General features: G+C 47.8%; 1 protein-coding gene and 1 long non-coding RNA gene across 3 annotated transcripts in view; both read right to left on the reverse strand.

Annotated features, from left to right (window-relative positions):
- The window catches only part of ATXN10 (ataxin 10), a 211,495-nt gene that overhangs the window by 2,063 nt on the left and 183,075 nt on the right, over window positions 1–26,357 (reverse strand). The window lies entirely within an intron of this gene.
- The window catches only part of LOC135231151 (uncharacterized), a 36,752-nt gene continuing 11,523 nt past the window's right edge, over window positions 1,129–26,357 (reverse strand). Inside the window, exon 2 of the long non-coding RNA XR_010321664.1 lies at window positions 1,129–25,986. This is a non-coding gene — a long non-coding RNA (uncharacterized LOC135231151). The remainder of the gene's footprint in view (window positions 25,987–26,357) is intronic.

Raw genomic sequence — 26,357 nt, forward strand, 5'->3', positions numbered from 1 at the left:
TCGGGCCCTTCAGCTGAGGAGTCCCCGACTCTGCTCCAGCCTGGACCCCCCCGGCACAGTGGTGAGGCCTGGCTCTGAGATCCTTCTAGTTCTCCCAACCTAAACTGGGTGCCACAGAGAATGGCTTCAAAGAGCCTGGGGCTCCTGTAGTATTTGGGAAAACGAAGCAAATTCATCTCTCCATTTCTCCCCCTAGTGAAACAACGAACCTGCGCACTGAGGTCAGGCGACCGAGATGTAGAAGCATGGCAGTTTTCTGTCTGAAGTGTGCTTTCTGGGTTTTTAAAAGGCTGCTCCATAAGGGGTCCCTCTAATACACAAGTGGGTTCCCAGTCCTAACGAGGCCTCCTCAACTCCCCATGTGGGGGGGGGGGTCCTAACATGGAACCCCACGCTGTAATCAGCTGTGGACAGGCAGGCACTCTGGGCAAGTTATTTCTGGGGCGCTGGGCTAGACCCAGAGCCTGGCACAAAGAAAGACTAACAGATGTTTGTTGAGTGAATGACCAACTGGTCTTTGGAGGTTTATCACGGAAACCACTTGTAGGTATAAATGGTTGACTTTTCCAGATGGAAAGAACAGGAATTGTGGGTGCTAGGCTGCTGAAATTCTATAATCATCACCCGCCCTGGGTGGAGAGACGGTCTCATTCTGCATTTGTCTGTAATCCTTTACTGATCAATCCTAGGTCCCTTTAAGGCTGCATTTCTTTTCTGGAGACAGAATCCATAGGCGCCCTCAGACGCATAAAACTGAATTTGAATTTTCCTCTTTTCCACACTCGCTGAATCCTCCCTCTGTGCCGGGAGAGAATAAAAACAAGGGGCCCTGGTGTCAAACACCTTCCAACGGACAAGTGGATTTCTGAGCAAGGAATTATTTGCTGTGACTGACTTCCCATCCAGATGACGTTATACAAACCACGTCCTCACCTTCCGCAGAACGAGGGGAGGCAGTAATAATCAGGAGGAGAACTGGCGGAGGGTCAAACACCTGGGGGTAAATCCAGGCACAAAAACACGAGACTGGGGATTTTAGTCCAGGTGTTTAACTCTCTAATGCTAAAAGACAGCAGCAAAACACTTCTCTTCCTTCTAAAACGTCCTGGTCACTCATTTATAGGTAGGTAATTAACAGTTTTTTTTTTTTTTTAATTAACAGTAGGAAAAAGGAAATCTCAAAAACACACTCAGGGGGCAACTGAAGACTGGAGGGGGCCTGGGGGTAGTCACAGCCAGGGGCAAACCAGTCTCTGGAGGACACCGCCATCATCTCCCAGAGCCTCAGATGACCCTAACACAGGGCTGGCACCCCCCGCTCCCCGCCCGACGCACACCTCCAGCCTGCACAGCTCTGTACCAGATGCCCTTCACACCCCATGCTCCAGGAACACCAAATACCACCCCTGGCCCCGCACCGGTCCACGTGACTCCCTCCCCAGCAGTTGCCCCTCCGTGTAGAACTGGGGCACACAAATTCTCCAGGGCTCAGCTACAGTGACCCTCCTCTGGGAAGCCTCCCCCGACTGTGCTCCCCACACCAGACTAAGTCAGCTGCCCCGCTGTGTATTCCTACAGCTCTCCTCACGACACACTTCTCTCAGGGCAGGACCCATGTCCCTTCACTGCTGTGGCCCAGGGTGGACGTCCAGTGCATGCTGACTGAAATGACGTAAGCCAAGACTGTTTGTTTGTATTTGTCTGCCCTAACAGACGGTGACTCCTCCCTCACAAGCAGGATGGATGTTTTCGTCAGCTCCGTCCTCTGTCCCCAGTGCAGTGCTCGTCACTGTTTGCCGGACATACAAATGGATGGCCGGGCCTCCCACCTGCCTCATGGGTGGGGCCTTGGGAATTGCAGGGACCCACAAAGGCGTGGGCTTTTCCTTCTCGTCCTCAGCGTGGTTTCCTGACTCAGGGCTCTGCAGAGCTGAGAAATCAAATGAAAGTAAACCCTCGTAAATGCAACCAGGAGAGCAAGCTGGACTGTGTAAATAAAAGGAACGTGACAACAAAACACCAGGAGCATGCCACATGGACAGGACGAAAGGACGGCTGTTAACTACGTTCATCTGTGGGAGGCAGCACTCTTATCCCACGCTCTGAAATACTGTTCGCTTGGTATTTGAACAGCAACTCACCCTTTGAGTGCCTGGCAGCTAGTTTCTGTAGGCAAAGAACTCACATGACCCCCATTTTGTATGTGAGTAAGAGGCATGTATCAGTGTCCCTTGGGACAGTCTGTCTGCCCCAGGGGCCTCGCTCAGCAATAGTCTGTACACAGCCAAGATGGCAGTCCGAGCGCCTGTCAGTGTTCAGGCAGCCTATATCACAAACCAACCATGACTGTCAAGGATTTCACAAGGAGCGGATTCTTGGCATAGCCACCAAAGGGACAACCTGACAGAAGAGGCACTGCAGTCTAAAGAAGAAAACACCTTTTTGTCTTTTTTTTTCCAAAGCTGATCTTCAAAGGGCAAAAAGAGGTGAAGTCGAGGGGAATGGGAGGGTTGAGAAGAACTACGGTCACAAGGCCACATCAGGGTCAACTCCTGCTCAGTACCCTCAACGACAGAAATAAGAAAAATGATTAATTGGTCTAATATTGTGTTTAGTGCTCCTATCTCCTGGTCTGTTGCATAGTGCCTCGGGTCTTAAAAGCTCGCAAGCACCCATCCAAGGTAAAACAATTGGTCTCTATTTGCTTGGAGCCAACAGAGGAAGGAGGAGGGTCAGGAATAGGGGAGGGCAATAGCATGTGTGGCTGATCGCCTCCATGAACAACCGCCTCCGGCCATGAGACCAGAACGGGACGGTGCCCGGTCACCATTACTGAACATTTGGATCAAAGATTCTACAGACGAATCCTGATCAAAACGGAGAACATGCAGAACAGAATTTCAAATTCTCATGGAATCCAGACTTTCTGGAGGCTAGAACAACCCCTGAAACTATTGTCCTGAGATAATCTTTAAACTTCAAACCAAAAATATTCCCTGAAGTCTTTAAACCAAACAATTTAGCTTCACTAGTAAGGAATGTCTGCCTTGATCATTGTGCTCTTCTGAGATCTATCTATATGGGATCAAACAGCCAACGGCAACTTGAAACATCAGATAGGAAACTCAGGAGGCGGCAAGTTTCTGTCAGCTGGGGAGGAACGACCCAGAAAGGGAGGGCAACACCAGTTGCACGACGTGAATGTCACTGAATTGCACGTTTAGAAACTGTTGAATTGGCGTATGTTCTGCTGTGTATATTCTCAGCAAAAAGTAAATTATACGAAAAAAGGAAACTAAATGAGTAACAAAACCCCCAACGTTTTTCACTTAACTGTGTATTTAACATCCTTACATGTTATGAGTTTTCATTCCTTTCCTAAGGAGGGCTTGTTTCAGGAAGTTAGAATCACGTGTCTGCATACCCTCTCCTGGGGCAGGTGTGGGTCATCCACCCTCTCTACGCTCTGGCGTTTGTGTCATCTACGTACAAATTAAACACCACACAAGGGCACTCTAGCTTGTCCCTATGTCCAATGAGAATACCTTGGCACTGCTGTCTCGGGCTTGGACTTCATTTTTTAAGTTGTTCCTTTCACGCAATTTGAGTTGCAAAGAAAACCCGGCTCTGAAGAACTGCCCCTCACAGCTCCCCATCCCTGGGTCATGAATATGGATGACCTCCCTTGTCAGTGCTGTGAGAGGCCAAGACCCCAGATGGCGGGCAGGGACCCCAGCAGCCCTAAGCGTCACAGGGAGATTAAAGCAAGTTCCAGTTAATATTCACATCGCCCTCTTGTTCCCTATCTAAAAAGACAGAAAGAAAGAAAGAGTGGGGGAGAAAATTAAACATCTTCTCAAGTCTAATCCTACCAACACTTGAAGCGCTTCATTGTGTGCTTAGCTTTACAAAGAGAGCTTCTAACGTTTCCATAGTGACTACAAATAGAAGGCGTGAGCCTGTTTGTTGCAAAATTGCCCAGAAGCCCTGCACTTGGCACCAGCGGCAGGGTCCCATGGGCTCAGCGCGCTCCACAGCATTCCCGCATCTCTGACACAGGACCCCAAGACCAGGGAGGCTTTAATGATCACCCCAAGGGGTGCTGGGAAGAGGAAAGTGAGTCGCCATTTCCTCCGAGGCTTTAAAGACTTATGTCGGGGTTTTCAAAGACTGAGGTGCAAGTCTGAATGCCTTGTGCAAGTTAGGTGACCAGACACCGGGAGATAGAAAAATGTTAGCTGGGAAATGACACCATATGGAAGAGATACTTCAGGACAAGCTCGTTACTGGTAAGCAGATTTATGGGCCAAACTCACCTTTAGGGTAAAGTCAGGTGAACTAAAAGCCTAAAACTGGAATCCGCTGATGAGACAGATTCCCCCTAACTAAAGGCAATATTCTTTCAGCTATTAAATCAATGGGGTTTAAAGTCCTGCAGGTTACTGGAATGTAGGGGCCTGGTTCTGCCCACTACCCTCCAGTGTCTAGAGGACTGCCAAGGAAAGGGGTCAGCAAACGATGGCTGTTTCTGCATGGCTGGAAGCTAAAAATGGTTTTTAGATTGTTAAATGGTTAAGAAAAAAAATACTATTTTGTGACAGGTGAAAATTATTTGAAATTCAAATCTCAGTGTCCATACTGAAGTCTCACTGGAACACGGCTACACGCATTGCGCTACATACTGTCCACGGCTGCTTTCACGATACAAGGGCAGGGCCGAGTTGCTGAGGCAGTGGCCGCATGGATGGCAAACCTCCAACACTTTCTACGTGACTCTTTACAGAAGAGGCTTGCCAGCCTCTGGCCTAGAACATGGAAGCCACTCAATTTGCTGAATGAATAAATAAAACTTTAAAAAGTACTGGCACTGAAAGCACTCAAATTATTTGAAACAATTTAAATACGTTAAGAATGTTCTATACTAACTCTTCAGGATACGTATCTGTACATACATGCAGCACAGTGGTTAGAGCCATTGACTACTGACCGAAAGGTTGGTGGTTCAGAATCACCAGCGGCTCCGTGGGAGAAAGACGTGGCAGTCTGCTTCTGTAGAGATTTACAGCCTCAGAAACCCGAAGGGGTCACTGTGAGTAGGAATCAACGTGATGGCAGTGGGTTTGGTTTACATTTGATTCTTGTTTCCAGGATATATTTTTAAACATTAATTTTAGAGAAAAAAGCCAGTGAAGGCAGGGGATCTCTGTGCTGTGAGCCTTAGCAGGGCGCAGAGCATGCATTACGCACCTTTACAGAGCTGGCCTGAGGCCGTGACATTTGGTACTAGGCAAACCAAATTCACCAGGCTTTCACAAAGCCATGTAATTGTCTTCCATGTTATGACAAGGTTTTCCCCAAAGGAGTATACTTACTAAATACTTTTGCCATATCTAAACTATTACCTTGAGGAATTTTTTCAGAGTACAGAATAGTTCAGTTTTAAAATTGTTCTGAAAATGCTTTCCATTGCTGAAAACCAAAATACCTGTAAATAAGCCAGCTGCCGGCAGCCAAGGAAAACAGCGCAGAGTGGGGCCTGACAGGTTCCTCTCCCTGCTCTGACACCCTGCCTCGCTCATGTACTGTCCGAGGACTCACGTGGCGTCAGTGACGTGTCCCCCAGTGGGCCCAGTTCTCTGGCCCAGTCTCACAAGAGTCCTACCACCACATGGCTGCCATGTCCCTCCATCCTGCTAAGTGTCTGCTTTCTGAGAGAGAGAGAGAGAGAAAAAGGCATTTCCAACCCCACAGCCGCAGGACCCCCGGTTTCACTGAAGGAAAGCGCTCATGACTAGGAGATGCTCTGGCGGCTAAGACAGCACTGTGCCCTGGGCAGCAAAGGGCAAGAACCCACAAATCACAAGTGAGTGGGGGTGGGTGGGACTGAACAGAGGCCTCTGTGGGGGAATAAAACTGAAAAACGCTGTCCCTGTTCCTTTACAAAGTGCCACAAAGTTAGCCTGCGCAGATTAACTCGTTTTCATTTTCAAGTTCACTTTGCTTCTGTCCCTGGCAGTTACAAACAGCTCTTACTCTCAGCTCTCACTTACGTCACGGAGTTAAGCACCATGCTCTCTCATTCAGAAAACTGCAGCGGGAGTCTGTGCACATGCTACAGAGGGGCTCGATGCGCGGGAGCCGGTGCACGTTCAGTACCACCACCAACCACCCATCGGGGCTCCCTCTTCCTCCTCCAAACTGTTGGGCTATTTGGTATCCAGTTTCCCGCCGCGTTCTGTATTTTAACATGAGGGAGCATCTGTGGTTCAGTGCTACCGCGCAGGGCTGAGTCTGCTGCCCTGTGGCCTGTAGCATGGTATATCCTGATGGCACTGAAAACACCAGCTGAAGCCCTGTGCGTGTGCACCCTCTAATTTATCAGTTAATGGCTAATTGCTGATACTGAAAGCGGCTGAAAACACACACTAACAGAAGAGGGTGGGGATCTGTACATCATAGGTCACCATCTGAGGAACATAACCTAATACTGTGTATGACACATGCTACAAGGAGGAGGAAAAGCTTTCAGATTGACGGAGGCCGATGTCATCTCAGAAACCCATTCTAAAAGCTGAGGCTGCCATCCTGGCCTCCATATTCCAGGGAAACGGAAGGTTAAAGGAAATGGTCCCAAGGCCCGAGAGAGAACCCTGCTGAGTTTTGTCAACTAGAGCAACTCTATCTCTGGGCATCACCCAAATCAGGACTCTCTCTGTGACCCTGCCCTAAAGGCCACGCTCACCGTCCCTGCTATGCAGTTTACTTTCTATAAACTGACCTTTTTTCCGGGGAGAGAAAGGAGGTGTGATGCCTGAACCATCTTTCCGTCTTACACAACGTCAGTTTCCTCAGTGTGCTCCCGTGGGCGAGGGCCGCAGGGACGGCCCTGCAGTGCTGCTGCAGCCACCCGCCCTGGGCCCGACCCTGACTGGTCAGCCTTTACAAGTCCCAGATGGAGAAAGCACAGCACTAAGATTAGCAGCGAGTAACTGTGGCTGCCGGGCAGCTGTCAGTTCTGCAGTGAAGTAATGGGAAGATGATCACTTCCTGCCCTGCCCTGCCCAGATGGAGTCATCGCAAGGACTTCCCACTCCAAAGGCTCTGTGGCCGCGCAGTGGCCGCGCAATGGCCGCACTCGCAGGTACCTCACATCCATGGGGTGTTTTGGTGGTAAAGAGCCCAAAGCACTGAAACTAATTTTGTCCATGGCATATTCTGGAATCACTTTACTGACCACTTGAAAGGAAGCGTGGCACACAGCAGTCACAGTCTGGCACTGATGTCACACAACAGGTTTCAGGATCAGAAACAGCCAAGACCACTTCTGACTCAAACCACAGCAAAGGGCTTTGGGGCCATGGAGTCATTCCATTTGTATCTGGGGCGGCAGGGTAACTGAGCACACAGCAGACTCTGCTCCAAGGTCACGGTGGAGGCTCCTAGGGGAACCGCTTAGTACATGCTTAGAACATGATTAGCAGAGCACCTACAGGTAGCAGGAGCTCAATGGTGGTGGCACCAGCAACTCCTCTAGAGCCTACCTTTCAAGGCCCCTCCTCCCCGTACCCGGCCTCCATCACACCCGAGGGCCCCTCCTCCCCGTACCCAGCCTCCATCACGGCCCCTAGGGTCCCTCCTCCCTGTACACAGCCTCCATCACACCACTTCTCTCCTTGCATTGCCCTCGTGTCACTTCTCCAGCTCCTCCTGGGGAAAGCTCGCACACCTATGGGCTGGACACCTACTTTTCGTCTTTGTGTCTCCTGACACACATACAAGGAGGCACACTTTAAGTACGTGCTGGGTGAATGTCACCTTGGTGCCTGGCTTCAGCCTCCTTAAAGGAGAGTTGCCACTAGATCTGGGCTGCAAAATACGACACAGTGCATGCACTACACAACGCTGGCCCTCCTGCCGGGTAGGGAGGCGGCATTCTGGGGACAGTCACCTCCTAAAAAAAGCTTACTGCCCCAGGGCTTCCACCCAAACCCAAGGCTCGCCACCAGGAAGTGCACTGGCTGAGCTCCACTGCCAAGATGGCGGAAGAAGAGGCTGTAGTGGGGCCTCTCAGGTCACCTGGAGCCCAGTGACACAGGAATTTGTAAGGGAGGCTGATGGAAGCACAGCAGAAACACTCAGTTAGCTCAAGGCCCCATCTGCCAGACGAGAGGATGCTTATAAAGTATCCACACTCTCTGGGATACAGGGATTATCAAATAACAAGCTGGCTCAAATCAGTCGCTGTTCACAGAGTACACTACCACCATCGATGCAGGCAAAGCTTCGTACAAAGAATGTCTCTCGGGCACGCGTGGGCTGTCAGTTTATCTGCAGATCGTAACACCAACAAAACTATTAATAAAAACAACAGCAGCACCTGTCACGCTGGTGCTAAGATGGAGCATGTGTCTGGTGCTATCCTAAGCACTTCATGTAAGCATTACGTTCTTACAAAAGTCTTACGTGGTAGACGATATCACCCTCATTTTACAGATGAGAAAACCAAGACACAGGAGGCTGAGTAAGCGTCCAAGGCCACACGACTTGGAATTGGCTGAGCCAGGGTTTGGATGTGGCATCGTGGCCAGCACCCGCCCTCTGTGCCCCTGCCTCCAAGCACTGTCCAGCGAGTGCAGTCAGCCGAGAGACCGGAGCAGGAGTGGCAGGGCAGGCCTTCCTCCTGGTTGCCCTGAAGGCCACCAGTCAATAAAATGTGCGCCAGGCCTGATGATAATAGAAAGAGGGCCCCTTTTTCTTCAAAGAAATCCTAAGTGATAAAATAAGCTTACAGATACCAGTTAGTGTGACGATATCGGGAACTAGCTAATGAACTAACAGTGCAAAATGGAACTCAAATTCAGAGTGGAAAAAGTAAGTAATCCTTCTAAATTATAGAAGATTAGTGTTGGTCTAGCACTAATGACATCTCAAAATTAATGAAGTATAGCCAAGGGTCAAAAACAGTTCTAAGGCATGAAGGATTAAAAGAACACAAACATGTGGCACTTCAGGCGGGTTCTGGAATAAACAAGTCACAGCAGATACGGCAGTCAGGCTCCCTTCTCATCCTGCGTGCCTGTTACCACTGTCCTGGCCAGGTGTCACCAGTCACCTGGGGATGGTCTGCTCTACAGGTCCCCAAGGCCGTGCTGCTTGCCTCTTCACCCTTTCTCCCTTGCACCCCTCCCCACCCAGACATCTCCCAGCAAGTCAGGAGTCGGGGCGGCCCATGTGTTGGAACAGGCCCAGATGTGGAGGTGGGGCCTTCACCAAAGGCACCTCTGTGCTGCAGGGTCAACGGGGAGGGTGGCTGTCCTCATTCGGTACTGTCTGCTTCCCTCCTGTTCAGACAGGTGACTCGGGGCTGAGCACTCTCTCTTCTCCTCCTTTCAACACGGACACCCGTAACTCCAGCCCATCCTCATCGAACCAGGGGCTCTGCCGTGTCCACTTTCAGCAGGACAACCCCCGGTAGAAATGCACACCCTGCGAACAGCTCCAACAGGAACTGGAAATGAAGACCAATAACAGCACGAGGCTATTTAAAAGCCAAGTTCATCAGGGCGGTGACGTCAGCTTCTAAAGCCCCGGCACATCTGCCCCTTAAAACTTCTGTAGAGCTGTTGGCTATTTCACTTTGCGGCATGGCGGAAGGGAAGGGGGGGGGAGATTCTCATTCAATCTTAGAAATTTAATCCTTTAACATTTTTTTCTCTTCTCTAGCAACAACATGCTTGTTGACACTTATACTGGAATTTTTGTTAAGAGCAAGGAATTACATATAAACAAAACCTTAAACCGTGAATCACACATTCACGTGTCTCGCTAGACTTTAATGGAACCCACTCACCCGGCAGATCACAAGGCCCTAAGCTTGGCGCTGGAGACGAAGCACCTGGCAGGACAGGGAACTACAGTTCAGTAGGAGGCGGGCACTGAAGCAACGGGCAAAGCTGACACGGTGGTATGATGAACACTGATTACAGAACTATGTGTTAGACATGGGAGGCCAGGGAAGGCCTCTCTGAAGAGGTAACATTGGAGCCAAGACCCGAGTGATGGACACCAGTCATCTGAAGAGCTGAGGGAGTCAGCCGCAGGCGGGGGGCAGATATGCCAAAGCCTCAAGTAACACAAGAGACCACGAGGAGAAACCCGCATGACTGGAGAAGAATGCGCGGAAGAGAGAGCTAGGGAATGAGGCAGGGGCAGGTGAAGGCCAGACATTTAGGGTACACTGAGGAGTCTGTGGAAACCCTGGTAGTGTATTGGTTAAGTACGACAGCTGCTAACCAAAGGCTGGCAGTTGGAATCCACCAGGTGCTCCTTGGAAACTCTACGGGGCAGTTCTACTTGGTCGCTGTGAGTTGGAATCGACTCCACAACATCAGGTTTTTTTTTTTTTAAAGGAGTTTGTATTTTATTCTAATACAATGAGAGCCCACTGAAAGGGCTGCAGTAGAGAAATCCAGATGCTCTCTTAGGTAGCTGTGTGCAGGGTAGTTTGGAGAGAGGCAAGCATGGAAAGGGGACCGGCTAGGAGTCCTAGCGGTGAGAGTAAGATCTGGGAGTAGGACAGGCCTGGGGTCACATTCCAGTCCTGCCATTCCACAAGCTGTACAACTTTCTACAACCTCACTTGTGAACATGGACAGGTCCCATGTAAGGATTACACAAGATGCTTGTCACGGGGCTGGCATGGCAGCTGTCATAATACACCCACATCTGAGCCTCGGTAGCCCCAGCTCCAGCTCAGAGCCCTGGGCAGGCTGCAGGCTCAGGCTCCTTCAGCCACAGCTCCACTCCCAAGCCCAGCAGCCTACGGCCTCACTGCTCTTGGCCTCAGTCTCCTCATCCGTACAACGAGCAGAGACAAATGATCTCTCACTATGTCAAAGGGCAGTAAAGCACAAAGGCCAAGTTCCTGGTCCCTGGAGGCAGAAGGTCCAGGCTCAAACTGTTATTCCTGCGGCTAGTTGAGGCCACTTACCAAATTTTTCTTGCTTCCATTTCCTTTTCTACAAAATGGGGATAATAAAAGTATATATTTCATAGAGTGGCCATGAAGATTAAACAGGATCACAATAAAAAAACCCACTACCTGCTATGAAAGAGGTACTCAGTATGTTAGCTTTGTTATCAATTAGGACTCATTTATGAGTCAACAACGTTGAGCTGAAGATTTTGGGTGTCAAAGATAAAGCCAGGCCACATCACCTCTGTCGACAGATTAAAAACCCCTGCCTAGCAATTCAGTTATCAACACCGTTTGTTCTCCAGCATGGCCCTAGAGATACGTGAATTGTTTAACATATCTTCTAAGAACCGTTTCCCAACCACAATCTGACGCCACGGGCAGTTTCCACTAGCTATGACACATTTCTTAGAGTTTCCTCCTTCGCCCCTTTGCCACTTTGTAACTACGGCATGGCAAGTGAAGGTCATCACCACAGAGGGGGAGGGGAGGAGGAAGAGGAGGTGGTGTGTGTACACACTCATAGGTTGATTCAGTAGGTGTCCACCATGTGAAGGATCCTGTGCTGGCCCCCCACCTGATGCCCAGTCAGCAAGATGAACTCGGTCGCAAGAAACACATGCATAATTACAAACCGTTATAACGGCTAAGATGCTCAATTACAGGATAAGTTTGAACAGTAAGAGGGGGCCCTGCTGGAGGTGAGATTGTGGAAGATTCCCTTTGAATAAACGGCACTTAAAGCCAGGCTTGAAGGCCAAGAAGGCGTTAGCCCAGCGCGGATGACGATGGGGAGGAATTCTATTCAGATGAGCGGTACCTGCAGTCGTGGGGGGGGAGCGTGGAGCCTTGGTGGGAAAGGAGGGTCCTGTGCTTCGAGGGAAAACAGGAAGAACGGGGAAGACACAGGCATGGCTGTGAGGAGTGGGGGAGAAGATGAGCTCTATCCAGGCTGCTGCTGCTCTCACACTCCCTGCCAGGTACTACAGGGAAAGAGGTGAAGCCCATGTTTCCCCCCTCAGGGAGCTAAGGATACAGGACAGGTGGCAGTCCCTAGAGATTGTGTGCCAGCACGTGCAGGGCACAGGAGGCATTTCCTGAGGTAAGGCCATGGTGCATTCATCTGGGTAACTTTAGCCCCTGTCTCCAAGTCTAACACCATGAGAGCAGAGACAGTGTCTCTTTTGGGTGACCTGTGTTCCCAGCAGCTAGGACAATATGCACCACATACCACCGCAAGTACTCACTGAACACATGCTGATGGATGACTGACATCAGCGAAGTAATCCAGCAACAAACAGGAGGATACAGGAAAGGTACGCGAGGCTGGCTCAACACTGGACATCTGCTCCACCAGGTAGCCAGATGACAAAGTCACAAGAATTAAGATAAAGCAGTTATCAGTGCAGGGACCAACATACTTAAAAGAGAAGAGAAAGCCAGAAGAATCACACTTGTAAGGACGATGACTTACGACAAAGGCAGTCCCACAGAGGTGTGGGTGGAGAGCTGCATAATCACTGGGGAAACAAAGAAACTGTGCCCGACTGTACACCATGAATCAGGAATCGCTTCTGCTGGTTATAGACATCTGAACGGGAAAGGCAAAGCTATAAAGCTCTTCTAGGAAAATACGGATTATTCTTTATGACCTCAGCGTCCTCAGAAAGACACCAAAAGCACTAACCACAGACGGAGACGGATCCATCTGACAACATCACACTTAGGAACTCAGAACAGCACAGGCCAGAAGTCAGAACTAGGTTAACTCTGTGGACTGGTACTGACTGAGAAGGGGCACGAGGAGCCTTCCAGGGTGACTGACAGGTCTTCTGTCTTTATCTGGGTGACAGTTACATGGGTGTATACACGGTTGAGACATACTTTTAAAATCTTTGCACTTTATGCCTCAGTGAATGACAATAATAAAGAAAATACCACAAAGAAAGTAAAAATCCAGCCACAGGTTGTGAGAGACTCTCTCAACACATGTAACTGAACAAAGACCTTGTATCTTGCTTATAGAAAGAACTCCTATGAATCAACTAATTAAAAAACACAGGCAAAAAACTTCAATGGTTTCTTCAGAAAACAGAAAATCAAAATCATCAAGAAACATAAAAATGTGCTGAACAATTAAAGAAATTAAAAACACAATGACATATCTGCTCCTGAGAACAGCAAAAATTACAAAGTGACAACATCAAGCATTAGCAAGAATATAAAGCCAAGGGACCTCACCTCTCAAACAGCTGACGGGGGTGTGAATCAGCACAACCACGTTTTTTGTTATTGCGCCTGAAGTGAAAGTTCACAAACCCAGTCAGCCTCTCATATAAAAATTCATACACACCTTGCTATGCACTCCTAGCTCCTCCCCCCCAATGGACAGCACACTCCTCCTCTCCACCCTGTACTCCCCGTATTTGTTCAGCCAGCTCCTGTCCCCCTCTGCCCTCTCATCTCCCCTCCAGACAGGAGCTGCCCACATAGCCTCATGTGTCTACTTGAGCCAAGAAGCTCACTCCTCGCCAGTATCATTTTATGTCTTAAAGTCCAGTCCAATCCCTGTCTGAAGAGCTGGCTTTGGGAATGGTTCCAGTCTTGGGCTAACAGAAAGTCTGGGGACCATGACCTCTCAGGTCCTTCTAGTCTCAATCAGACCGTTAAGTCTGGTCTTTTTACAAGAATTTGAAGTCTGCATCCTACTGCTCTCCTGCTCCATCAGGGATTCTCTGTCGTGCTCCCTGTCACACGGTCTTTGGTTGTAGTCAGTACAACCACTTTTGACAACACTTTAGAATTATCTAAGGAGCCCTAGTGGCACGGTGATTAAGCGCTAGGCTGCTAACCAAAATGTAGGCTGTTTGAACCCACCAGCCGCTCCTTGGATAAAGATGTGGCAGCCTGCTCTGTAAAGACTTACAGCCTTGGAAACTCAATGGGGCAGTTCTATTGTCCTATGAGGTCACTGTGAGTGGGAATTGGCTCAACGACAACGAGTTTAGCATTATCTAGAATACAGTTGAAGACACACACGCCCTAAGACCCAGAAATTCTACTCCTAGGAGAACACCTCGTGCACATGTGTGCCAGGACCCATGAACAGTACCAATGTCCACCACTCACAGTGACCTGTTAGGACAGAGCAGAGCTGCCCCATAGGGTTTCCAAAGAGCGGCTGGTGGATTTGAACTGCCAACCTCTTAGTTAGCGGCTGAATGCTTAACCCCTTTACCACCAGGGCTCCAGCAGAATGAATACACAACGTTAAATTTTCTTACAATGGATTACTATACAGTAGACTACACGCATCAACTTAGATGAATTTCACAATAGGGGACTTTGAGTTATAGAAGGCAAAATAATAGAAACTATGATTCCATTTATATGAATTTCAAAAGCGGCCCACCCAAAGTATACAGTTTTAGGTGGGCAGGTACAGGCGCTAATGCTAGAGAAAAGCAAGGACATGCCTGCCCCCAAAAGCAGGCTATGCAGTACTTTCATGGGGACGGGCTGAGAGCAAGGTAGCCTGGCAGAGTTTTATTTCTTTACTTGGTGCTGGTTAACAGGATGTTTGCTCTGTTAATTATTTGTAAATTGTGTATTTTTATTGTTTTCAATTTTTGTTCTGCATGCTATATTTCAAAATAGAGTTTTTTAAAATTAGGATGATGACTGAGCCGAGACTTGAAATTTGACGTACATTGCCAAATGAAGTTCCTAAGTTCTACCAACTAGATACCCATTGTCTTCGATTCTGACTCAAAGCGACCCTACAGGACAGAGCAGAACTGCCCCAAAGGGTTTCCAAGGAGCAGCTGGTGGATTCGAACTGCTGACCTTTCAATTGGTAGCTGAACTCTTAACCACTGTACCACCAGGGCTCCACCAACTAGATAATGCTAAGCAGTACTGCCCCCTAAGTCCCCGTTCAGTGGTTAAATCGCTTGGCTGCTAACTGAAAGGTCAGCGGTTTGAACCCATTAGCCACTCTGAGAGAGAAAGACATGGCATTCTGCTTCCGTAAGAACTTACAGCCTTGGAAACACTACGGGGAAGACCTACTCTGTCCTGTAGGGTCGCTATGAATTGGAGTTGACTTGGCAGTGGGTTTGGTTTTTGGTTTTTTAAGTCCCAAACGGCGCCCTGGTGGAGCAGTGCTTAAGCACTCCGCTGGTAACCAAAAGGCCAACAGTGGGAACACACCAGCCACTTCACGGGAGAAAGATGTGGCCATCTGTTTCTGTAAAGTTTACAGCCTTGGAAACCCTATGCGGCAGTTCTACTCTGTGCTACAAGGTCACTACGAGTCAGAACAGACTCGAAGGCACCAGGTTGAAGTCTCCAAAACTCTCCCTAATCGTGGAGGGTCTAGCCTCAGTAACTAAGACGCACAGCGCATTTCCAGCCCAGGTATCTGCCTTGCTGTGCAGTCCTCTTCTGCATCAGGAGCACAGGAGGAGGAGGCTAGGGATGTGCACGACCATCTTCCTCCTGAACACCCACTAGATTTTCTGATGCTTCCTGACTACGGGCAGAGCAAACACCTGAATTAAGAGCTCGCTAGCATCTAAAAGTGCTTTGATTCTAACGTTCCCACTCTTAATCAGAAAGTGCAGATGTCTATTTGCATTTAACCACGTCAGCCTTTTGTGAGCTTCCATGAAAATGTCAAAGTAGGCCAAACAAAGCACACCACACCCGTTGCTGCTTAAGTGGATTGGATTCCGACACGTAGCGACCTACAGAACTGAGTAGAGCTGCCCCAAAGGGTTTCCAGGGAGCAGCTGGTAGACTCCAACTGCCGACCTTTCGGTTAGCAGCCATAGCTCTTCACCACTGCACCACAAGGGCTCCAAAAGCAGACCACGTACCAAAAATGAAGGGAAGACTCTGGTGGAAGCCAGAATCACCAAACTCATATGAGAAATCTCAACTGCAGGCTTGGACCGTCACTGTAGAAGGCAGCCCCTCCCGGCTCTGTTGTCTCCAGGCCGCCGTTCCCCGAGGAGGTTCTTCACAGCACGTGGCCTGCCCACCCCCACCCCAAAGGCACCCTGGTGGTACAATGGTTAAGCATCTGGCTGTTACTGTTAACCAAGAGGTTGGTGGTTCAAACCCACCAGCTGCTCTGTTGAAGAAAAGACAAGGCAATCTGCTCCAGTAGTGATTATAGCCTAGGAAACCCTAGGAGGCAGTCCTATTGTGCCTCATAAGGGTTGCTGAGTTAGAGTGGACTTGATAGCACACAAGCACCACCAGCACACCCCAAACAGCCTTTCCCAGCAGCTCACAACACACTGCCCTGCTGGAAACGGAGCCAGCTGAGTCCCGGCTGCATCCAGGCTCGCAGCCTGGCTACAGGGCCACTGCCACGGGTCGGGAGTGCACGGTAAGCCTCAGAAGAGGCTTTCAGCCCTAAGGATGCTAAGAGTTTGAAAGGGGCATACATTTCAAAGTTTGGTTTATTTTCATGTTTTCTGTTTTTAACCATCTCGGTGAAGGGATGTCTGCGGACTTACAAAACCACTAGATTAGGAAAGCCTGAAGCAACCAGAGGTTTCCCTTCCTTCTGGGCACCCAGTCTTATCCTGAGGAAGTGCTCAACTCCAGGTGGAAAGCCGGCCTCTGTGCTTCCTTTCAGTTCCTTAGAGTCAAAGCCGTGTACCGCAGAGATCCAGAGGCAGGCCAGGCTCGCTCCACCCAGCCCTGGGCACTTGTTCTTTTAAGTGTGCTGATGGGTCTTCTTCCCCAGCTGGGCTGGGAGCAGGGGCTTCATCTGTCCTAGCTCAGCAGTCACAGGGCTCCACACTGGTGCCTTTCACTTGCTCGACTTAGGGAGTGCCTGCTCACTGAGTGCCAAAGGAGGTCTTCCTTGTAGAATCAAACACTCGCCCAGCAGACTTTTTTTTTCTTCCCACTGCTAGTCCTAGTAAGTGGTGCAGAGACTACAATGCTTCCTGCTAAAAACCACGACCTCAGAAAAAAAGCCAAAGAGAGCCCACTGAACACCAGTGTTCTGACCAGACCCTTCTCTATCACAGCTAAATTTGCAAGGTCGCTTTAGGCAAAAATACTGACATTAGGCAGGGCTACCTGGAAAATGTTTCCCTGGGCCAAGCTCCGGGTACCCCCTCTCAAGTGGCTTACAAGGTACATATCTCTGTGTGGCAATGGTGTTCAAGTATGGCAATAAAAAAAACTTATATACTTCCTATGCATATCCAAAAATCTCTGCTCTTTTTAAGAAATAACACTAATGCAAAAAGAAAAACAGGCAAATAATTAACTTTGGCAGAAAATATAAACATCTAAATAACAACAATAGCATTTACGAAGCCGAGACCACGTGCCAGGGAGGCTTTCATGCACTTCCTTGCATTCCGAATATGGCCAGCTCTTTTGAAAGCAGAATTTCAGCAAACGAGATCTCGGCTCTTTGAGGACTGCTTTGCCGATGGGGCTACTGACGTGACTCAGTCAAAGCTGCAGCTTGGTGACACTGTCTGGGGCTAGAAGTGAGATGTCATCGTGAAGCAATAAAAGCACTTCCTGTGGCTGGTGGACTCTGTAGAACGCACCTCTGGAGGAGCCTGCAGAGCTCCGTACACGGCTGGGGCCGCTGGGATCCGGGTGCAGCCTCAACCCCAAGAGGCAGCGCTGGGAGGAGCCGCCCTGCATGCAGCTTTGAGGCTGACTGAGGCTCATCGCTTTATCGTCCAATCGTACACATCAGATACGAGGTTCTGAAGCACAGGGCCAAGAACGAGCAAAGCTTCTCCTCATCCTCTCAGTTACATGGTGCTAGGGAGAGCTGGGAGGTGTGCAGGACTGCTACTATGTAATCACACAGTTTGAGGAAATGATTTCGTGAAACAAACATCTCATATACTTTCTTGTAGTTTCAAAATTAAAAATATACTCTTGGAATAGTAAACTTACAACTCTTATGAAAGCCTATTACGGTGAACCACTTACAGATGGACTTCTAATGTGTCTTCCCGGCGACCCTCTGTATTCCCAGCAGATACAGGTAAGCGTTTCTCTGGTGTGAAGGGAAGCCAGTGACAGCGCATCAAAGCCTGGGGTCCAGAGGTACGCTCCGCAGACCAGCCAAGTGACCCTGCCACGAGGTGCCGATCAAAGCTGGTTGTTTTAGGAATCAGACTTAATGACAATGAATGTGTGCAGAAGGTGCTATTTCTATCTTCAGGTGAATTTTACACGGTGGTCCTAAAACGTTAATAGCAGCCATTAGGTGACCACTGAGAAATAAAATGAAGAAAACACCACGCTGTCATCTCAAAGCAAGGCTGCTCAAGGGACAGCTGGGAAATGGAGGCAGCAGCTCCCATTGCCACCTGCACCCCACCTCCTGCATGACAGACGGTCATGCCCTGTTCACTGCCCTAGGCTGAGTAAGGGCGAGGCCAAGTGGCCACGTACAGGCTCAAAGGGGACTGCCCACATTGGCACTGCTGGCCTCACCTTGGGAAACACTCTCGTTTTCTGACTTCGGTGAAGACAAGCCTGAAGCAGTCCTGCTCATAGTGCAAGTCCACAAAATAAAGCAGAACCGACTGTACGTGGACTTCCAAGAGACAGGGGCTCACTCAGTGGAGAACAGGCGTTTGTGCAGGAATGCAGTGGCCAAGGGTGACAGCGCCTCCCAGGGCAGGGAAGCCAGAGCCACAGCCGCCATCAGAAAGAAACGCCAAGCCAGGTGCCAGTCTTCGGGGAATCTTAATACAACACAAAACCTACAGGGTGGGAGCAATACTTTTAAGTGTTAGCCTCTGTGGTTTTAGCGATGTAAGAAAACGAGGGGCACAAAACTGAACGCAAATTAGACAAAATCTGAAGGAGCACAACTGTAAAGATTTCATTTTAAAATAATCTATCTGCCAAGACACCTAACAAGGCGCGCAGCTCTTTTGTGAAAGATCCATTTACTCCGTTATTTCAGACCCCAGCTTTCTGCTTTACGCCCCGAGGAGCCAGTTGCTAGGAGACCACAGAGCCATCTAAAGCAGGTCTCCTCCACTCTCTGCTCTGAACGGGCCTCTTTACATGAAGACCGCCTGCATCTGCGTACCTGGGGTGGGGGTGGGGGCTTGGTGGCAGCCTGTCACATCTTAGAGGCCTGGGAGTGGCACCAATGCATCTCCCAGTCCTCCAGCCCCAGGCCCTGCCATGATGACTGAGTGTTTATCAGCTGTCAGCTACTGCGGACACAGAAGTAAATCAGACAGTCCTTCTCTCAAGAGAAGTTTCATGCACAAGGCTTTTCGAGCTGTCTACTGTATCGGACACTCAGGTGGACAGGGAGGTATGAAGAACAGAAACACACTGATCTGTGAATACAAGTAAACACTCCCCTGGTGTGAAACTCCGCTGGTATCTTTTACAACCACTCTAGGCCTAATCAGGTCCCCAATCCTGAGCTTAGGATGCTGGCCTGAATGGCCTCCCTCTGGCTGCCACTTGGCAGGCAGTCACAGCAGATTCTCCACTAAAGAAAGTATGGGCAGGGCTGGGCTTCTGTTTACTCCAAAATTCCAACCCACCCCAACATGTGGCACTAGGGCCCAGAGTTCCCAAACGGGATCAAGAAGACACATGCAAGAACAGTGAAATCTCTGTGGAAGTCTGCAACAAAGAGGCTCTTAACACAAAGTTTCTAGCCTTGTTTTCTCTTTTTTAGAACCTTTCTCTCATCTAAAACTAACGAAACACCAACCCTGTTGCTGCAGAGTCGACTTCGACTCACAGCGGCCCTACAGGACAGAGCAGAACAGCCCCATAGGGTTTCCAAGGAGCAGATGATAAATTGGAACTGCTGACCTTTCGGTTAGCAGCCAAATGCTTAACCACTGTACCACCAGGGCTCCTTCTCTCATTTAACAGCCATTAATATATTACAGAACAAATGTTCCTTGAAACAAATTTTGGTAACACTCCCCTAGGCCCACGGGGTCCAAAATGGGGCATGCACTCAGGGTGTGGAGTGAGGTGGCACAGATCCCAACTGGGATGAACTTCTCTTGGGGGAGAGTTACATACCCAGGTGATGGGTTCATGGAGCGGCAGAGCAACATAGCTGGGCCCGCAAAACTCTACACTGAGGGGCACAACTCAATGAAGGGGGGTCAGAGAGGAATTCCAATAGGAAGACAGACAGACATGACTGACATTTTAATGGATGAGCAAGTGGGAAATGGGGGCATGGTCTTTCCCAAAAAGGTTCCTGGCTCCGTGCTCAGGGGTTTAAAGAGCATCCTTTAGGTCTTAATTAACATCTAAGGTCAAATCAGAGCAACACACTCTATGGAGTGGTTACTACATGCTAGATGCTCACAGGATTAAGTCCAGACTTGGCATCCAACTCAGCTGCAGATCCACTTGTCCCCCAAGAAAGTACACTTGAGAGAAACACTGCAAGAGAGTGGATAAACCACCCCTGGGACGTCCACACACTTGAATGAGGTCAGTGGGATGGACGCAAGCTTAGGCTTCGGCTCAGCAGACCTGGGTTCGCATCCTGGCCCTGCCACTCATAAGCCTGGAGAACTAGGACCAGCACTTCAACTCTCTGAGTTTTACTTTCTCATTCCTAAAACAGACATAATTCTTGGACATGTTATCAGGAGGCACCAGTCCCTGGAGAAACATGTTATGCTTGATAAAGCAGAGAGTCGGCAAAAAAGAGGAAGACCCTCAACAAGATGGATTGACACTGTGGCTGCACCAATGGGCCCAAGCATAGTAACGACTGAGGATGGAGCGGGACTGGGCAGTGTTTCCTCCTGTCGTACACACGCTCGCTATGCGTCGGAACCGACTCCACAGCATCTAACAACGAGGATCATCAGGCAACCACTACCACCACCACTACTCCAAGATGACCACGATTCTGACTTCTGTCACCACAGACTGATCCTGCCTGTTGCTGAATGGCATGTGGATGAACCACACAGTATACACCCTTTCTGAACCTCGCTGCTGCTGCTCAAGAGCACGTTAGTAAGAGTCACCCACGCTGTTACACATGGCGGGCATTCCCTCTTCTTCACTGCCGTATAGTACTCCATGGTATGAACGTACCAGTTTATTGACTTGTTCCACTACTGACGAACACCCAGGCTGTGCCCAGTCTGGGGCGATGAGTACTGCTATGAGCATTTGTATACTTGTCTTCGGGTACAGCTGTGTACTCATCTCTCTCAGGGGCACACCCAGGAGTGGAACTGCTGCCTCACAGGCTGGGTGCATGTCTACTGTTCGTAAAAAAAAATTTTTTTTTGTTTGTAGACACCACCAATTCATTTTCCAAAGGATTTATTCCAATTTACATCTCCACTAACAAGATATGGCATCTCCTCCTTGCCACCACTTGTATTGCCAATTCTTTTATCAGCCATTCTGGCTATCTAGTGGTTGCCTGTTGTGGGCTAAACTTGCATTTCCCTAATGACTAAGGGGAGTGAACTGGCCATTTGGATATCCTCTTTTGTAAACTGCCTTGCAGGTTCTGTCCTTTAAAAAAAGTCAAAGTGTTTATTTTCCCCTTATCGTTTTGTAGGAGTCCTTTATATGGTATGGATGAGTTCTCTATCAGATGTATGTACTGCAAACATCTCTCAAAGTCTTTCTTTTATATATAGTTAGTATTTTCTGCCCAGGCTTTTTGTGTCTTAAGAAATCTTTGCCTCCCTCAAAACACCAACAATATGCCCCTCTGACTTCTTCTAAAAAGTTCTTTTATCTTTCACATTGAGGTCTATGATTCACCTTGTGCGAGGTTTTTTTGAGTTAATGGTGTGAGTTAGTGGTCATGGTTCTTTTTTTTTTCTTTCACATTATGAACATTTTTTTTTCACATTATGAACATTCTTTTTTTTTTTTTTTTTCGCATTATGAACATTCACTTGGACCAGCACCACTTATGGAAAAGGCCACCCTTTTCTCGCTGCACTGCAGTGGTGTCCTGGTGTATGTGTGAATCTGTTTGTGGACTCTCTATTCTGTTCTGCGATATTGTTATTATTATATAAGTTTTACCACCAGCTCACAGTATAACCATAGATAAAAATTTACCTTTCTTTTAGGGATTAACAGCTATAATAGGATATTTGTACAAGAACCACCTATCTGTTGAGAAAACATATACTCGGCACCTTATAAAGTAACATTTCACGTTCACCATAATTCTATGGGTGAAGGTCTCACTTTATAGATGAAGAAGCTAAAACTCAGAGAGGTTAAGTGAGTTGCTCAGAATTTAAGAAGTGGCAGAGCTTGAATCCGGGTCTCTCTGGTCCCACAGCTGGTGCTCTTCCCACTACGCCACACTTCCTCAGCACTGAATTATGGCCAAAAATAGTCTGGTTATTCCTCCTATGAGCTACTGGGCTTCTGTATGCGAGTAAACTTTCCTTTCTTTTAAATCAGGCCTTTAGATACAAACAAAGGACAGAGAAAAAGGAAGAAAAAAGACAAAAAAAAAAAAAGACTGAAAAAAACACCCTGTTTAGACTCTCATTCTATTCTTCCCCTCCCCCAATAAAAACAGTACGGAAAAAAAGCCACATCAAAGACAACCGATCAAAACACAGATCAAAAAAGAATCAAAGAAAAACATTTCAAATCAAGTTCAGCTGTTTCTATTTGGAAACAACAACAAAAAAATCCCACTTGCCACAATAAACTGACAAATAAGAAATGGACTCTGTGGTAGCGGAGCTGGAACTTTCCGACGGCATCTGCTACTGTGTCATTACTGTGGGTGCTCCTGAAGCAAGTGGGGTGAGTGAACAGCTGGACACTGGCCGGGCTTGTGTCCCGGAGCATCTGCCCAGGGGAGTCCTTCAGAGTGAAGTTCCCCTCTGAGATGGTGCCTCTGCACTGCAATTGAAAATCCCTGTTGGTCACCAAGAAATGGCAGTAACCTCCCAGAGTCATCCTTTCGCGAGGTGAGCTTTCAGCTCTTGTGTGCCCAGATACGCCAGCCTAAGGCTCCTAACCCCTAGGGGTGGCCTGGAAAGCAGGAGTGTCTCACAGAGTCCTCACGACAGACTTCCATCCCCACCCCATGGAGGCTATGTTTATGTATACGCATATGACCAATGTATCCAGGGTCATCAGTGAACAGAAGTTTGTTTATTAACTAATATTTAACATTAGCAGTGATTCCTAGTTTAAACATACCCAATATATCTGCTGCTTTATAACACAAAATACTGAAATTAAAATTCAATAAAATTTTGGGTGGTGTTAATTACTAGAAGATGGAAGGATGAGGTAAGCCAACAAATCTGAAATAATCTGCCATACAAAGCTTACCCAACTCCCCCACTTTACAAAGAATCAAAGAACCCCTGGGTTCTCTTGCTTTTAGAACTCCACCCAAATAAACACACACAAACACAAACACACACACACACACTTCACCAAGCTGCTATTAGCTCATTTATTTGACCTTTCCTTTATTCTTCCATCTATCCATTTATTGTTGTTAGGTGCCGTCGAGTCGGTTCCGACTAACAGCAACCCTATGCACAACAGAACGAAACACTGCCCAGTCCTGCGTCATCCTTGCAATCGTTGTTATGCTTGAGCTCATTATTGCAGCCACTGTATCAATCCACCTTGTTGAGGGTCTTACTCTTTTAGGCTGACCTTGTACTCTGCCAAGCATAATGTCCTTCTCCAGGGATCCCTCTTGACAACATGTCCAAAGCATGTCAGACGGAGTCTCGCCATCCTTGCCTCTAAGGAGCATTCTAGCCGCACTTCTTCCAAGACAGATTTGTTCGTTCTTTTGGCAGTCCATGGTATATTTAATATTCTTCGCCAACACCACAATTCAAAGGCGTCAACTCTTCTTCGGTATTCCTTATTCATTGTCCAGCTTTCACATGCATATGATGCGACTGAAAATACCATGGCCTGCGTCAGGCGCACCTTATCCTTGAGGGTGACATCTTTGCTCTTCAACACTTTGAAGAGGTCCTTTGCAGCAGATTTACACAGTGCAATGTGTCTTTTGATTTCGTGACTGCTGCTTCCATGGCTGTTGATTGTGGATCCAAGTAAAATGAAATCCTTGACAACTTCAATCTTTTCTCCGTTTATCATGAAGTTGCTCACTGGTCCAGTTGTGAGAATTTTTGTTTTCTTTATGTTGAAGTGTAATCCATACTGAAGGCTGTGGTCTTTGATCTTCATCAGTAAGTGCTTCAAGTCCTCTTCACTTTCAGCAAGCAAGGTTGTGTCATCTGCATAACGCAGGTTGTTAATGAGTCTTTCTCCAATCCTGATGCCCCGTTCTTCTTCATATAGTCCAGCTTCTCGGATTATTTGTTCAGCATACAGGTTAAATAGGTATGGTGAAAAAATACAACCCTGACGCACACCTTTCCTGACTTTCAACCAATCAGTATCCCCTTGTTCTGTCCAAACAACTGCCTCTTGATCTATGTAAAGGCTCCTCATGAGCACAATTAAGTGTTCTGGAATTCCCATTCTTCGCAGTGTTATCCATGGTTTGTTATGATCCACACAGTCGAATGCCTTTGCGTAGTCAATAAAACACAGGTAAACATCCTTCTGGTATTCTCTGCTTTCAGCCAGGATCCATCTGACATCAGCAATGATATTCCTGGTTCCACGTCCTCTTCTGAAACCGGCCTGAAGCGCTGGCAGTTTCCTGTCGATATACTGCCGCAGGCGTTTTTGAATGATCTTCAGCAAAATGTTGCTTGCGTGTGATATTAACGATATTGTTCTATAATTTCCACATTCGGTTGGATCACCTTTCTTGAGAATAGGCATAAATATGGATCTCTTCCAGTCAGTTGGCCAGGAAGCTGTGTTCCGTATTTCCTGGCATAGACGAGTGAGCACCTCCAGCGCTGCATCTGTTTGTTGAAACATCTCAATTGATATTCCATCAATTCCTGGAGCCTTGTTTTTCACCAATGCCTTCAGGGCAGCTTGGACTTCTTCCTTCAGTACCATCGGTTCCTGATCATATGCCACCTCTTGAAATGGTTGAATATCGACTAATTCTTTTTGGTATAATGACTCTGTGTATTCCTTCCACCTTCTTTTGATGCTTCCTGCATCATTTAATATTTTCCCCACGGAATCCTTCACTACTACAACTTGAGGCTTGAATTTTTTCTTCAGTTCTTTAAACTTCAGAAACACCGAATATATTCTTCGCTTTTTGTTTTCCATCTCCAGCTCTTTGTACATCTTGCTATAATACTTTACTTTGTCTTTTCGAGACACCCTTTGAAATCTTCTGTTCAGTTCTTTTACTTCATCAATTCTTCCTTTTGCTTTAGCTGCTCAACGCTCAAGAGCAAGTTTCAGTCTCTCCTCTGACATCCACCTTGGTCTTTTCTTTCTTTCCTGTCTTTTCAGTGACCTCTTGCTTTCTTCACGGATGATGTCCTTGATGTCATTCCACAACTCATCTGGTCTTCGGTCACTAGTGTTCAATATGTCAAATCTATTCTTCAGATGGTCTCTAAATTCAGGTGGGATATACTCAAGGTCATACTTTGGCTCTCGTGGACTTGCTCTGATTTTCTTCAGTTTCAGCTTGAACTTGCACATGTGCAATTGATGGTCTATTCCACAGTCGGCACCTGGCCTTGTTCTGACTGATATTGAGCTTTTCCATCGTCTCTTTCCACAGATGTAGTCAATCTGATTTCTGTGCGTTCCATCTGGCGAAGTCCATGTGTACAGTTGCCATTTACGTTGGTGAAAGAAGGTATTTGCAATGAAGAAGTCGTTGGTCTTGCAAAATTCTATCATTCGATCTCCAACATTGTATCATCAAGGCCATATTTTCCAACTACTGATCCTCCTCCTTCTTTGTTTCCAACTTCCGCATTCCAATTGCCAGTAATTATTAATGCATCTTGACTAATGTTCGATCAATTTCAGACTGCAGCAGCTGATAAAAATCTTCTATTTCTTCATCTTTTGCCCTAGTGGTTGGTGTATAATAGTTGAATAATAGTCGTATTAACTGGTCATTAAAGCCATGGGAATATCAGGAATACAACTCTACTGTACCACCTGCCCTGCTACCAGCCTGGGCCCAATAACCATCCTCTGATGTGGAATGACTGCACTGGCCTCCCTGTAGGTCTCCATGTCTACCACGGGCCCAGCAGAGTGCATGATATGTAAGAGAGGTTCAGTAAATATCAAACGTATAAAGGAATAAATGGTAAATTTGCTTGGCGAGAAAATACAGAATGAGAGGGGAGATGCCAGGTTCTGGAACACCCAGAACACTTGAACATTTAAAAGTTAGATTCAAACATTTAAAAGAGACTTACACAGGACACAGTCA

The sequence above is a fragment of the Loxodonta africana genome, chromosome 4 (genome assembly GCF_030014295.1).
Source record: "Loxodonta africana isolate mLoxAfr1 chromosome 4, mLoxAfr1.hap2, whole genome shotgun sequence".
Lineage (NCBI taxonomy): Eukaryota > Metazoa > Chordata > Mammalia > Proboscidea > Elephantidae > Loxodonta > Loxodonta africana.